This window comes from Xiphophorus maculatus, chromosome 20 (genome assembly GCF_002775205.1).
Source record: "Xiphophorus maculatus strain JP 163 A chromosome 20, X_maculatus-5.0-male, whole genome shotgun sequence".
Taxonomy (NCBI): Eukaryota; Metazoa; Chordata; class Actinopteri; order Cyprinodontiformes; family Poeciliidae; genus Xiphophorus; species Xiphophorus maculatus.
In genome coordinates, this window is record NC_036462.1 from 13706835 (window position 1) to 13722558 (window position 15724).

At 37.0% G+C, this 15724-nt stretch overlaps 1 protein-coding gene across 4 annotated transcripts in view; it reads left to right on the forward strand.

Annotated features, from left to right (window-relative positions):
* The window catches only part of atp2b2 (ATPase plasma membrane Ca2+ transporting 2), a 122699-nt gene that overhangs the window by 25267 nt on the left and 81708 nt on the right, over positions 1-15724 (forward strand). For 2 of the 4 annotated variants that reach the window (XM_014475950.2, XM_005796964.2), the window contains exon 1: positions 1614-1813. The exons of the other annotated variants lie outside the window; for them this stretch is intronic. The gene's annotated coding sequence lies outside the window, so the exon portion shown is untranslated. Of the gene's footprint in view, positions 1-1613; positions 1814-15724 lie in introns of those variants that run through there. 4 annotated transcript variants of the gene reach the window in all.

Below are 15724 nucleotides of genomic sequence, written 5' to 3' on the forward strand. Positions count from 1 at the left end.
GTATTATTCAGAATATTTGCAAATGTTTAGGCTTCCAAATCAAGCATCGTGACAGCCATCATAGCATAATCTGTTATTTCTTTGAGAAAGCATCTGCTTTTCCACCATTCTCTAGTGAAAATATTATGCTGAACAGTACTTTCCTTTTATTTATTTATTTTTATTCAAAACCTGTCATGTAACCAGACAGGCAATTCTTTTTAACAGCAAAGATTGTGCAAGTGCATGACTGACAAACAAATCTGAGAGCTCTGCATTGCTCTGTCCTGTCCTCTGTAGCACAAGCCGCTGTATGCCAAGCTAAGCCCTGTTTAACGTGTATATATTCTAGTGGGAACACCCTGACATGGCAAGAAGGTGTTTGTGATTCTGGTGATGTCCAGCATTTGATATTTGCATAATACATATGTGATACCAAAGGAGAGAAGAATAGACGTGGGAGAGGGGAAGGGAGGATAAATGAATAATTAGAAAAATGTAGGCACAGTTTAGAAAGGGAACATTTTGAGACAGTGAGAATCTCGCTCCTCTCCTCCTATCCTTCTTTTCCTGTAAGTGATGCAATGCCACGTGTTATAGTGACATGACACCAACACATAGGCACTCTGTACGGAAGGAGGGGTTATGTTTTTATTTTTTTAAAATCTAGGATATTTTATTTTTTTCAAAATTCCAGTTAATTGGGGACTAAGTTCTGAATTTAGTTCAAGACAACAACTCGACCCACCTGCCCCTTAATTAGCATCAAAAGTAAATAGAAAGAAATCAGGCAAGACATCTGTAAGAGAAATGTGACCTCTGCAAATCTGGTTCACCGTTGGACAATTTCCAGATGCCTGACAGAACTGTACTCATCTTTTCAAACAAATGGTATATAAGGAGCATGGGCACATCAGACCATCCTACAATTTTAACTATGAAGTTTTCTTGCCTCAGGAGGGACTGGTGGACTTCATAAAATAGATGACATCATGAGGAAAGAGCATCATGTGAAAATAATAAATTAACATCTAAAGACTTTAACCAGGTAGTTAAAATTATAATTAGGGCACTGTAAAATAAAGGTTTACAAGTTCAACCATATTAGTTCCATGTACCACCTCCACCAGGAATGGGTCAAAATTCCAACAAACTCTTCAAAGAACCATGTGGAAGGATGCCCAAAAGAGGAATGAAGTGAATAAATAAAAACAATGAATGTTTATGGCATTTGGCAAACAAAAATTGCTTGTTATTCTAAAACGGGAAAAGTTCAGTCTGATTTAATATCAGACAGCAAAATAAAAGGTCTTGTGTCTTTTTCTACAGTGTATGTAAATAGTAGTTTTAAACTCTGGAGAATCGGATTTGTGATTGTTTTCCTGTCTTTGCTTCTCTGTGCTGTTGATGCTCCTTTCTTCCATACTAACCAATGTATCAATCAATTTATCCTTCCATCTGTCAATCTTTATTCCTTTATCCAGTCAGTAAAAAGCTTTGTCACGTAATAAACAGCCTCTCTCTATGCAGTCTTATTCACACACACACACACGCACACGCACCTCTACTGATACTCATGCCCACCCCTGCTGGCTGCCGACATGGTACAGGCTGTGCATTGAGACAGCCCCAGCTGAGGCAGAAGCAGTGAGAGTGCAGCTTAGCTTGTCTCCCCACACACATGCACCCCTACACCCATTCACACACACACACTCATACACATAAAGCACGCTGTTGTGGTGGCCAGTGCCCCACCGCATGTGCCATTGCAACATCATTTTAAGGTGGGAGGATTTTCACATCACAGTGCTGGTGGCGGTAACCTTTCAGCTGTGTGAGTATGCCTATTCTTTGTGTAAAATCTCAATCAGCAGCTTGCGTGCGTCTGCTGGTGTCATTTGTTGCTGTTGATTCTGCTGGCATAAATCACCTGGCTGTCGGAAGAATCTGAATTGTACAGATTGTTCCCTCTGTTTGTGTGATGGTAGGTAAAACACGGATAACAGCGTAGTTGGGTAAATGCACCTTATATGGTAGAGGAGCAGGTGATACGTAGCCAACACAGTGGAGGGATGAGAAATCCTGTTGGGCAACATGTTTGATCTGTGTGCATGACCTGTCTGCTTATGCATGGCAGTACAGAGCAGGAGCAGATAACACCTCTTCCTTACATTCTCTCTTGAGGACAAACCTAATTTTTGTTTTCATTGTAAAAAGATCAAATGCCCTTGACTCTTCATTCCTCTAGATGGAGATGTTTTATTCAGGCCATCTGTTGGCAGCATGAAGGGTGCAGTCTCTGCTCTGTGTCACACTTACTGACTGGTTCTGGCACAGCAGCAGGTTTCACTGCCGTAGCTTATCATGTATGTTCATTGTCTCCTCTGCATTAATCTGGCATGGTGACTGAATCAATTGGGAACATTATCACCTCTCCTTCCTGATGTGCTTGCTGTCTGATTTTCTTGTCTGGCTCCCCTTATCTGTGGCTAATGAACTGGTCATGTCCTTGACTGGTTAGCTGTTTTTGCGCTCGACTGATGGATTTACACATGGTCATAGTACTTAGCTAAGCATTTTGCTAATTGTCTTATTGATATTTGTGCAGTCTACTGAAGCAAAAAGACATTTAGAATGCAGTAAAGTTTGTTTGTCAGACAACTATTCGGTCTTCTAGATCCCCTCCAAGTTGTGCCCTCATTCAGACAGTGAAGTGGTCAGTCATCCTGCCACACTTTAGACAAACTGTCAGAAGAAATGTATTGCCTATTGGGAATAGAGACGTGTGACCTCCAACATCAGCTCCTCTGCACCACAATGGTGGGATGGCTCAGAAGTAGTGTCATTTCTTGGGGGAATTGAATAAAAAAAATATACATATATTTTTTCAGAACTAAGATAAGATAGCCGTCTAAAGATTTGACTGTTCTGTGACTGTCCTTGTGAGAACAAAGTTATTCCATTATATGAAATTCTTGTTCAATAAGAATAAACCTTATATATTGACATAAAGTGCAATTAACTTTATCCTTAACTGAGCTTTTCTTTTATTTTAAATGAAAGCTTTCATTTAAATGTTTTATTGTATTAGTTATCATATTATACATTATTTAGGTGTTAAGATAATCTGATATTTGCTAACAGATATTACTTGAAGAGAAAATCTGCCGTTCTCTGCTCCCTTATATCTTTGTGAAGAGTGGTGCACAGCATAAATTTTTGCTGTGTCATCACTGCCTCTGTGCGGCATATTGACAGACAAAGAAGACTTTTATCATGAAGAACTCTTTATGAGGCTACATATGTCAAGGACAATCACTGACTGCCTTTGTCTGCTCCTTTTCTTCTAGTTTGAAGTGCACACAGATTGATGGAGGATGATTGGTGACATTTACTATTTTACTTTTGCGAGGTAGTGACTCAAGAAGGAGTGCAGGTCATCTATAAATTTGAAACTTGTTAGTTGATCTCTTATATTTTCAGTCGACAGGTCAGGGTGTCTAAGGTACTAAGCTGCATAAATGTCAGAGATTGGTTTAGTGATTTGTGAATGTCTGCTTGACAGAGAAATCTGCTTCACCATGACCACCTTTTCAAAAATAGTTGAATGACAAACTGTGACTTGTCTAACCCTTGATTGATGAAGTAACCAGTATTTGTCCCGTCATATGCATAATAATAATAAGATGCATAATAAAATAAAATTGTGTTTCCCTTGTCTAGACTGGTTTAATGTAGGGCATTAAATAGCATTTGGAATAGGAATACCACCTAGCACATCTTTTGATGTACAAGGAGTAAGGAGAGTTTCCTTAGCAATCAGTGACTCTTTGATCACATATGTCTCCTCAACAGCATACATCCAAAGTGTTCAAGATAACCATCGGCTACTAGGTGGTGGTGGCATCAGTCACAACAACTTATGTTAATGCTGTAGGGGTTTGGCTAAGATAAGCACCACAGGTTCTGGATCTAGGACTGCATAATTGTAAACAAAATTCTGCAGTGACTCCTTTCAATCGATGTCATTGTTTTTTTTGTTTTTTTTAAGCGGTTATGAGGCATGGTACCAAAATCTGAAACCTGCACATGTTTTTTAGTTGTTGCTTAGCTAGCCAATGAGTGAGTGAGTTGATGCCACCAACCTTGTTTGGTTGGCTGTGAAAAATTGATCAACCAAAGCCTTTCCTCTGCCTACATTCCCCAGAATGCTCTGCGGTTCTGGATCACAGTTCAGTGATATTATGGAGAATTCTGACGTATTTTTGATTGAATTCCAGTTTATGATCCAAATCTACTTCACATCCAAGTAGTAGGAAACCGTCTCTTTTAATTTATATCTGTTACATGTAAATTAATTTAAACTTGGCTAGAAGTCATCACATGTATGACTCTGTTAGCATCTTCTGGTACACTAAGACATTCTAAAACCCTTTTTTTTGTATTTCTTGTCTGTGGTCTCCCTCTTGAACACTTGACTTGACTTTTAAATTTAATTAGAGCAATAACTCCCTCATGATTTCTCTGGGCTAATCTGGAGCAGGGAGAGGGCCACAGTACTTTTTTTTCCACCTTTCACTGACCTTGCAGTATGGTGTGTGTGTGTGTATGGCTTAGGACTTTCACATCATTCATCTAATTTATCAATCAGTCAGTCATTAATCAAATCTATAAATCCATTGATACATTCACCTTTCTGCATCACAAGACTGAGATTAGAATGATTCTAGTTTGCTACATACAATAAAATATCTTTTGCTTTCATGTTAACATTTCTAAACACCTTTTTTTTTCCGTTTGTCAATTTGTTTTGAGCTGTGAGCAAGTAAAATAGGCACTGAGCACATTTCTCAATTTAATATCCATATAAACTTCTTATTAAGCAGGTAACTTTTATAATTTTTTTTGTATATTTGTCAAAAATTTAAACGTGTCCTAAGATTGTGAGAGATAATCTGTGAAAAAAATCAAGCTTCTCTGCCTCCTTCTTGTGGTCCTACCGCCATGTGCAGAAATATACTTCTCCCTGTCGGAAACAACTGATCAGAGCCAGGAGAAATGTTTTGGATTACTTGAGCTGTTGCCTACATTTGTGGCAAATTTAATATCAGTGACCCCATTCAAAATATTTAAACAAAGAAAAACGTCTGTGAGTTTGGTTCTTATTTTACCTGCTGTAGGTGAAAGATGTTTCTGTTTAGTGCATAAATGAGATCCCAAAGGGGATTTTCCTACAAAAATCCTCTTCAGGTCATCTTAGAATATTGTCTGTCTTGCAGTTTTGGAAAAAATCATGAACTTTAATTGATTTCACATTACATCCAAGGCAAACCTCAAAGGGCGTAGTTACACCTGAGACTTGAACACACTCACTCGCTCAGGGTGCTTGCTGAATCTTACAACTTATGAGAAAATCCTCATAAGTTGTCAGTTATGATGACTTTTAACAGCAGCTTCCCATTTTTATTGTTTAATATAAAGCAAGGAAAAAAATGTATACCTTCCTTGAGGGGATACATTGTTGACTCTCTCTTGTAGAAACCACTTTCAACAGTCTCTGTTCATGGCAGTCATTCATTTTTGAAAAGAGCTTTGCTCAATGTTCCAAGATTAAGCAGCACTCAGTTCATGTTCTTAAATTAAAGACCACCTTGTTCTCTTTAAAGCTTACAAAAAATGTGAATTCTTTCAAAAGAATTCTTCTACAGCACTGGAAGCTGTCCTAGTATTTTTACAAAGGGTAAAGTGGTCCCCTGTGCTCACATGGAACTCTGCTGCATTGTATTTATGGTCGAGACAATAAACTGCCCTCTGAAGTATAAAATTTCAGCTACGCATGGCAGCTTTTATGTTTCACAACTAAATGCATGTTTGATCTTCAAACATAAAGCTGACTTTGTGACCTCGACTCTCATCAACCCAGAATAAAGATAGTGGCCCAGATTGGATACTTAAAGAGTAAAAAGTGGTTCTTACCATTTCTGAATTCCACTTTCACAACCATGTAGAGCACATGTTGTGTGCTCTACACATGTGAGCACACATGTGTTGGGCTTGGGGGGCCAATTCCATCCCACCATAGCTGTTAATGTGGCTCACTAGACACCAGAGCAATGGTCTCAAATTGCATTCCTCAAGGGCGAGAGTACTGCAACTTTTAGATGAATCTCTTGAAATAAATTAAATAAATCTGCCTCAGTACCATGGAGTCAAGCTCTACAGAATTCTGTTAATTAGCTAATATTGGAGCCAGGTGCATTGAAGCACATAGAGATCTAAAAGTTGCAGGACTGTGGCCCTCGAAGAATGCAGTATGAGACCCTTGCCCGCCTAGAGGGACACATAAAAGGATCTTTCTAGTTCCTTTTTTTTCTATTTCTTTTTTTTGTCCTTTCTTTTGTCTGTCCGTTTTTCACAGTACTTCCAGTCACCTCTTACTTGTTCTTAATTTGTCGCCAGTTCTTAAAGCTGCAGTATGCAATTTTTACAAAAGTGTATTTTTCGGGACAGTATGTAATGAGACAGTTTGAAAAGACCAAGCTCCTCCCGCTCAAAAAAACCAGTCAGAGCATGGAGGAGTGACTCAGTACTGTCAACCATGCTTGTCTCCTTGTCACTCAATGTGCTAATGGAAGAGAAACAACTTTCCGTTGCGGGATAACCATTTATCTGCCATCATCAATGGCTTTCTTGGCTACCCTGAGCATTCATGGCAGGCTACCTGTTGGGAAGGAGCTATAGTGTAGCAGATAGCAAAGGGCGGCTTGGAAAGCCTTAGTAATGTCGCGTTATGTTGTAATGCCACAATATGTGATAATGTAATAAAGTTGGGCTTCAAAATGTAGTAAAACACCATTGAGACCACATTATGTAATCAATGCAAAATATAATAAAATATTTGAACACAATTTGTAATACTTTCGGCTGCATTATTATTACATTTTGTGCCGGTTGTTATACAATTTGGATGAAATTACATTGTCATTTTTTTTAGAAATGACAATGTAATAATGTGGCACATTATGTAATAATCAATCACAAACCACTGTTTGTGTACATATTATTTATTATACCTTTAATAACTCAGGTTGTCGATCCTATACACATTTAAATCTTTGAAATTTTTGGACAATAAATGCCAGCTTCACTCTCCATATCCCTGTCATATATGACCAATTATTCCTCTTTATAGCTCACTCACAGAAAACATCTACAAGTCTTATTTTTATGAAACATGTGAAACGTACAGGTGAGGCTGCAGCTCACGCCTCTGACATGACATTAACTGTAATGTTAATGTCATGTCATAGTATGACAGAGTATCCATTACAATATCCATATAGTAATGGATATTTTGGGGTGCAAGAGACATACCTTTCTCTAATGCCACTCTTCATTAAAGAAATGCCCCCTGCTGTTCATCATTTATTGACCTTGTGTAGCATTCTTATTGTGGGCAAGTTCATATTTGTCATCATAATAGAGAAATTGGTTCAATGTTATTGATAGTGTTGATGATCACTTTAATATAGCAGAATTTTATTTCTTAAATATACGGTATGTTTTTAAAAAGCACACTGGAATTCTTTCTAAAGAAAAGCTACCTCAGCATTTTGTAATAATTGGCACATTATGTAATGTTACATAAAGTGTGAACATATTACAAAATGTGTTGCAGGATTTTATTACATTTTGTGTCAATTATTACGTAATGTGGTTTTAATACTGTTTTATTACATTTATGAAGCTCAATTTTATTACATTATTACATATTGCGGTGTTAGAGGGTGATTTAAAACACTAAGACCCTCCACCTGGCTCTAATTGGTTGAATCAGACAGAGCAGTTAATTTGTTCATATGACAGCTGGACCTAGGAGGAAGGCAGAGGAGGTTGATTTTTATTCACATGTTATCTATCTTATCACATCATGATAATTTTAACAAATATGTAAAAAACAGCTTTGTTAAAAGTTACATATTGGAGCTGTAAATATTCATTTGACCTTTCTTCTTTTGTTTGTTGCCAAATTATTTTGATGTATTTGTCCTGACACTTGCTTTCTTCCCTGCCTTATAATTAATGGACTCATGTTGACTTTGATAGTTGACTTCTATGCTGTTATGCTTAGCAGCACTTTTGCTTAGTGTTTTAATCAGATGAATTCTGCTGTCTTTGCATATTGTCCTTTTCAACTTCAAAGGCTTTTTTTTCCCCAAGTTTTTTTTTTTGTGAAAACTATTATAGTGTACTCATTTTTACAAGGAGCATTTTTAAAATCGAACCTCTAAGAGACAGCTGACTGTGTGCTAACGAAGACAAAAAGCTTACTCATTACCTTTCAACCAGAAGTATTTTATATTTATTCCATACTTAAAGGGTAATAATTCAACTATTGTAAATTTTTATTTCCTATTATTACCTAAAGACTCTCTACATCACATTTTTAATGAAGTACTCAGTATGTCTGTGTGCTGTCAATGCTGTCCAACTCGTGAAATCCAAGAATGCCATCCAATGTTTCCTGCAAAGGTTGCTCTGGTCTTCTTGGAATAGGTGTTCTCATTTATCTTTACTGGCTGGATGCCTAAAGAGGGTATCATGTTTTATTAGTAAAAAAGTCAAAAAGATCTTGAAATGTATGTCAGAGCACTTCTCCCTGACATAATTTAAAGTTGGGAGGATGTTAACTGGTGGGAAAGAAAATTTTTCAGAGAATTCAAAATTAAATAGTTTGTGGATAATTCTGAAAACTTTACGTTTGTGTTACAAAAACGTGTACATTTTTAGAACATTGATGGAAACTCAGACTGCATTTCTGTGACTTGAACTGTGGCTTGTGTGAATATGCAGTTTTTCTTTTCTGTGACATTTGCTTTCCTCAAGTTTTCTCTTTGATAAGTTCATACTGTTGGTAACCTCTTTGGAAAGTAGTAAACTTTTGCAAAAGATGCCAAATCTTTATTTTATTGAGCAGCAATGTATGTCTCATTGTCCTGATTCTAATGTTAAGGCATTTTAAATTAACCAATGAATTATTAACACCCAGAATCTGCAGCCAGATTAGCAGCTTTTTTTATTTACTGTCATGCTGGTGTTGATATTACATCAGCAGTCAGATGTGTTTTGTTGAACTGCTGGAAGGACGCTATATGCCTCTATTTGTTCTTCTGGCCTTTTTTTGTGCTGCTGAATTAAATTCACTTTCTACAAAGAGTCTTTGCATAGCAACTGCCTTTGTTGATATCCATAAACCTAGAGCTTTTGTGTAGTCTGTATTTGATTCCAAGCATCCTATGCACACTTGCTCTGTCAGGACTAAACAAAAAAACAACAACATGTATTTAAAACTTTTCTCTTTATTTTAATCTAAAACATTTCACAAACATGGGGCAGGTGTTTGGCATATAAGTTATTTTATGTGTAGAGATATTTTACCTGGACAGTCTGACCATTGTATGCTAATGTAAACATACAACATAGAAACTCAGAGCATCAGTGGCCTTTATGACATGATTCAAAACTCTTTGCTTTCCTAGTACAACCCTAACTGCAATGGGATAAAATCGATTGTCTGTTACCACTTAACGAGATTAAACAAAGTGACTATAAACAAATTTACTCAAACACAGCTGTTAGCAAAGCCAGGTCAGAACACAGCACTGCTTTTATTCTTGTTAAAGTGGCTCCATGTCACACGCCCCTTTGTCCCTTCCTGCCTAATGTTCATTTCAAAGATGACATGATGGAGTATTTGCATCTAGAAATGTGTTTGCACCATGCTGTTCTGCCCAACTTGGATTCATGGGGCAACTCTGTACCAAAACCAGACTCGACATGGTAAGCAGATGGTTGCTGATTTGGTGTTAGTTGATGTATATTCATACAATTCTTTAATGTTCTGACAAAATTCCAGCAGCGCAACAAAACAAGCAAGCAAACTAGAAATAGTATAATTTAGTGAAAAATCCTAACCCCAGCATAGATCTCATTATAGTTGTAACCTACGTTTTGTTTCCCCTCATTTTCCAGCAAGGATGAGAATTTTTACCATGCAGCTTAATACGCATTTCAAAATGCGTTTTTGATCTATTGTGATCAAAGTCATCAAAATTTAAGACATCCTTTTTTTGTTTTTATTTATATATTTTTGTGGAAAAAAAGGCAGCAGACCCTTAACGTTGAGCAAAGTCAGAGAAATGTTATGTACATACAAAGTCATAAAAAAGTATTTGACCTCTTACAGATTTGTTTGTTTTTAGTTTGTTGTCATAATTAAATGTTTCCTATTATTAAAGTGAAATAGCATTTTGTTTAACCCTCTCATGCATAAGTGAGAGGGTTAGGACTTGACCGGGTCAAAAAGGTCAAGGTCAAAAAGGTCATCTTTTTGCAATATCTTTGTAATGAAAATTTTCATCACTTCATATTCCAGGTATTCCTCAAAAATATGTTACTGATATCATGGAATTAAAAATTTTAATTGACCTTTTATACATTTTAAGAAATGGCATGTTTTATATTACTACCCCATTCTTCCGTGAGTGGGTAAAAAATAACCCGCATTCATTTCCTATGGAATTTAATGGGAATCTTTGTTTCTTACCAACTGTGACTGTCAGGAAAACATTTTTTTTGTGAACCACACACTGAGTCCTAAATGTCACACCTGAATAATAATATTTTACACAGGAAGAACTCTTACATACAAGTATTATCTTTATTTTTACCTCACAAATGGGCGTGTGCAGGGGTGTGTGTGTCAATCATGAGTACTGTGGCAGTGTTGTCACAAATCAATCTATTAACCTTCTTCAAAGTTAGCTAACACTAGTTATCTAACCAACTAGCTAACATTACCACCTATACTTTATTGTGCATGTGTATTATTTGTGTGTGTGTGTGTGTGTGTGTCTGTGTGTGTCTTGACACCCTGGATGAGAAAATCAAAAGAAAGCGAGAATGTGTTGAATGACATGCAAAACCTGTTGATCAATGTGTTCAAGGTTCTTTCTTTTATCTTCTCAATAAAAATAGATAAATTCATATTTATATAAATATATGCATAAATAAATGAGCCAGAAAAGAATAGAGTGCCTTCCCCGGGTCGGGGTGGATGTCCTACCCCAAGTGAAGTAGTTCAAATATCTCAGGATCTTGTTCACGAATGAGGGAAAAATGGAGCGGGAGATCGAAAGGCGGATTGGTGCATCTGCAGCATCTGTAGTGAAGCGGCTGCTGTACCCATCCATTGTGAAGAGAGAGCTGAGCCAAAAAGCGAAGCTCTTGATTTACCGGTCGATCTAAGTTCCTACCCTCATCTGTGGTCATAAGCTTTGGGTCATGTCCAAAAGAACGAGATCACGGATACAAGTGGCCAAAATTAGTTTTCCCCGTAGGGTATCTGGGCTCTCCCTTAGAGATATTGTGAGAAGCTCAGATATCCAGGAGGGACTCAGAGTGGAGCCGCTGCTCCTTCACGCTGAGAGGAACATCTGGTTAAAATGCCTCCTAGATGCCTCTCTTGTGAGGTGTTCTGGACATGTCCCACCGGGACGAGACCCTGGGTAAGACCCAGCAGAAATGACTGGCCTGGGAATGCCCTGGGATTTCCCTGGAGGAGATGGAACAAATGGCTGGGGAGAGAGAAGTCTGGGCCACCTTACTTAGGCTGCTACCCCCACGACCTGACCCCGGATAAACGGAAGAAGGTGGATGGATGGATGGATGGATGGATGAATAAATGCACACACATACATACACTCACATGTGTGACACATATAGCATAATAGAATACAGATAGTAGTGTTAGCTAGCTTCGTTAGCTAGCTAGCTAGTTTCAAGAAACATGCTCTTTCACACTCGGCCCCCAATCCCACACACACACATAATGGATGTTGACATTGTCAATTATTGATATTTTATCATTGCTGTTTTCATTTTGTTTTAAAAATTTTCTACAAATTGTCACAAATGTTCTACAAATTGTTCTAAAAACATTTAAAAAAGTGAAAATTAAAATATTTCAAACATGAAATAATTTTCTGTGAAATAAAACACAGTAGAAAGTATTATACAATACATTATTTTGAATCAAAATGACAAAAGTAGCATAAAGACACATTGATTGTAACCTGGGTCAAAAAAGACCCACTCACTTCACTCACACATCAGAGGGTTAAATGCTAGCAAACTTGACCATGTGCAGAAAAATATTTGCCCCATAAACTAATATCCCTCGCAGAAGCTTTCATCTAGCGCTCATAATAATTTGAGTCTTGTACCTCACTGTAGTGAAATGTAGGGCGCCTTATTTGCAAATTTGTTTTAAATCAGCCATATTAATCGTTTGTAAAGTGCAAATGGTGATTTAGGTCCAGACTTTGCTTAGACCCCTTCACATTTTATTTATAAGCCATTGAGAGGTGAACTTAGTGGAATGCTTTAGATCATTGTCTTGCTGCATAACCCAAGGGCACTTGAGATTAAGGTCACAAGCTGATGGTGGGGCCTTCTCCTTCATAATTTTATGTCGGACAGCAGAATTTATAGTTTCCTTCAATTATGATAAGACCACTGTTGGAATATATATATATATATATATATATATATATATATATATGTATATATATATATATATATATATATATATATATATATATACACAAAGAGTCTTGATTTTCTGAATCGTTGTATGTGTTTATGCCAGATTTTGCCAGACATCCACTTTTCAAAAAGTTCCAGTTGTGCCTTTCCACTCCATAAAATAATAATTTGGTTTAACAAATGGTAAATGATGGGCCCTTTGTGTTCTGTTTGGTAAGCTGTCCTTTTGGCTTTGGCCGTGGATCCAATTTTATTTAGTCTTTTATTTGTGAATCATAGACACTAACCCAACTTATGCAAGTGAGGTCTGCAGACCTTTAAGTTGAGGACACACTTCCCAACTTTCACAGTCTTGACAGATTTTTAAGACTACGAGTTCAAACTACCAGATTGGATTCTGTTTCATGACTAAAAGACTGGGGTTCACACACCTACTAATACTCGAGATATCACTGCATTTCACATTAACATAGTTTTGATGCAACTCAACCTGCAGTTTGACTGCAAGTAGGGCAAACTGGTACAGACTTTCCCTAACTGGATAGGGGGTAAAATTGGGTGTGTCCTCAGTTTTTAGATTATTTTCTGGTTTCTTTTGTGTCCTCCTGAAGGGGTGTCTGTGTACTCTATTTAAATAAGTTTAGTAGGTCAGCCATTCCTGGGAAGTTATCTAAAGTTGAATTTCCTAAGCTTTAGAAATGCCTTTGTAATCCTTTTCAGCCTATTCTTGATTTTCTTTTAGTTTATGGCATCATATTTGGCTTTTTGAGCTTTTTTATTTACTTCATGTTATCAGATGGATCTTATTTATTCAAAACTAAGAGTTGCATCTGTTGAACAATACCTGCTTTATGTCACTCAGAGATGTCAACCAACCTGGATCTTGTGCTTAACTGGTGCTGGTACTTGGTAAACATCAGTTCTTTGTGTTTCCATAGAAAAAAAAACACTCATTCTACCACAACAAGGTGACTGTCTGTGAGCAAGAGGTGAAATGATCAGCCAAAACATCTTCCAATGTTTTGGCTAATCATTTCACCTCTTGCGGCTACTCTCACAGGCACTTATTTTTCAGTGAATCCAAAAACAATATTTCAAACATAGTTCTTTAACACTCAGATGGTTTTAATAAATATTGCTGTGTTTTACAACCGTTTCCTTCTGCTGGTGCAGATGACAGTTCAACTGACTGGTTCACAAGCACCACTGATTAAAACAGCAGTAATAAAGCAATGTAGGACTGATATATCTACTGAAGGGACACAGGGGTATATATTGTGTTTTTATTTAAACTGAATCCATGCACTATAATCTTTCTCAAAAACAGAATACAACAGGGGAAGCCTCAAACTATAGATGAATGAGATGTTGAGATTATCGAACAACGTATCCCATTTCTTTCACAGATCCAGTTAAATAAAGGCTCTAGCATGACTCTGGGTTAAGAACCCAAGATCTTTGGTAGAAAAGACCTATTTGTACCCTAGTATCTGTCCCCCAATCAATCCATCAAGCAATCAAGCAATCATTAAACATTTAGTTATATAGTACTGTACAAAAATCAAAGGGTGACCATTGTACTTTTCTGTGAAAAAAAAATTTAAAATTAGAATACAGAAGTCAAAAACTTTACAAGTCAGAACATGTAAGCTGGATCAGAGCACCAAAGTGCTACTAAATATTAAAAGCCAATCAGTCACCTATGGCAAATCTTTATCAGATCTCACTTAAGCTTCTCAGTTCTCTCTTTCCTCTGACACAAAACGAGCCTTGAAAGTGGGCAGGCTGCTTTATCCAATTTATCAGAAGCCTTTCAAAACACAAGCAGAGGGATAAATGTTTGTATGAACATTTATCTGACCGACTTCTCCACCTTTCTGTTTTGCAGAGCTGTGGTGTAAAATAAACCTTCTCCTCACCAGTGTCCATGCTACTCTTAGTTAACATGACAGCTTGTTTAAACCCAAATAGATAGCAGCGATGGTGGCTGAGAGAAGATTCTCCATGTGGTTGTTATGTAACAGCTTACCTCAGTTAACATCGTTCTCTTTTTTTCAGTACTGTACTGCATTGCAGCTGCTATCTAACCTACTACGTATCAGGGAATTCCCTTAATATGGTATAAGTGTTTTTTTCCCTTCCACTGTTTTATTTCTTAACATATTTTAATATTTTCCTGTTGATACTGCATGTATAACCCTGATTGTAAAATTCTTATGTAACATTTCCAGAGGTCATGGGCATTTTTTTTTAAATTTCTTCTTCACTTAGTTAAAATTAAAATTATTACATTCTTTAAACATGTACAAATCATGGCCATGAAGAAATAACTGACTTTGAAGTAGTACACAAGGAGTCACCCTCGCAGTAATGCTAGCATGTTTTAATATATATTACAGTCTCATTAAAAAGCTTTGCAGCATATTAGACACTGAACGCTTAAGATGTTGACTTAGTATTTATATGGAATCAGAATTATAGCATCATAAATTGTGCCTACTTTAAAAGATGTTCACTGCTTCTAGATTCACATTGAAATCAAATCTGTCATGTTGTACCCTCAAATGTCGCACTGTGAAATCAAAACCATATAAAAAAGGTGAGATAAGCATGCAGCTGTGCAGACAAATCTGCACTGTTCATTGTCACAAGCAGAGGGAGCTGTGTGCCTGTATGCTGTGGTAGTGTTGGCACAGTTTATTCCTGAGCCCCCTCTCACTGTGTTCAAGGACATTAAGAGACAGGTACAGTGAGACTGTTAAAGACTACATAAGGCTTATTTAGAACAGCAAACTTGGACTGTACATAAAACACAAGGGAAGCAATGCAGTGACAGTGTTGTGACTACATCATATGTCTAGGTTTGGCGTACAGGTACATCTCTAAAAAAAAAGAGAGAATATTGTAGTTAAGTATAATATTTTGATTAGTCATTTCAGAAAGTAAAACCCATATTGATTCATCAGGCAGAGTGAAATATTCCAAGTGTATCTTGTAATTTTGTTGATTATGGCTTATAAATAATAAAAACTCCAAATTCATTGTCTCAGAAAAGTAGAATTTTGAGTTAAACCCTGGAAACTCGTGGTGTCACACCCTAATCAGGTAATTGAGTTGAAACGCATACAAAAGGTTTCCT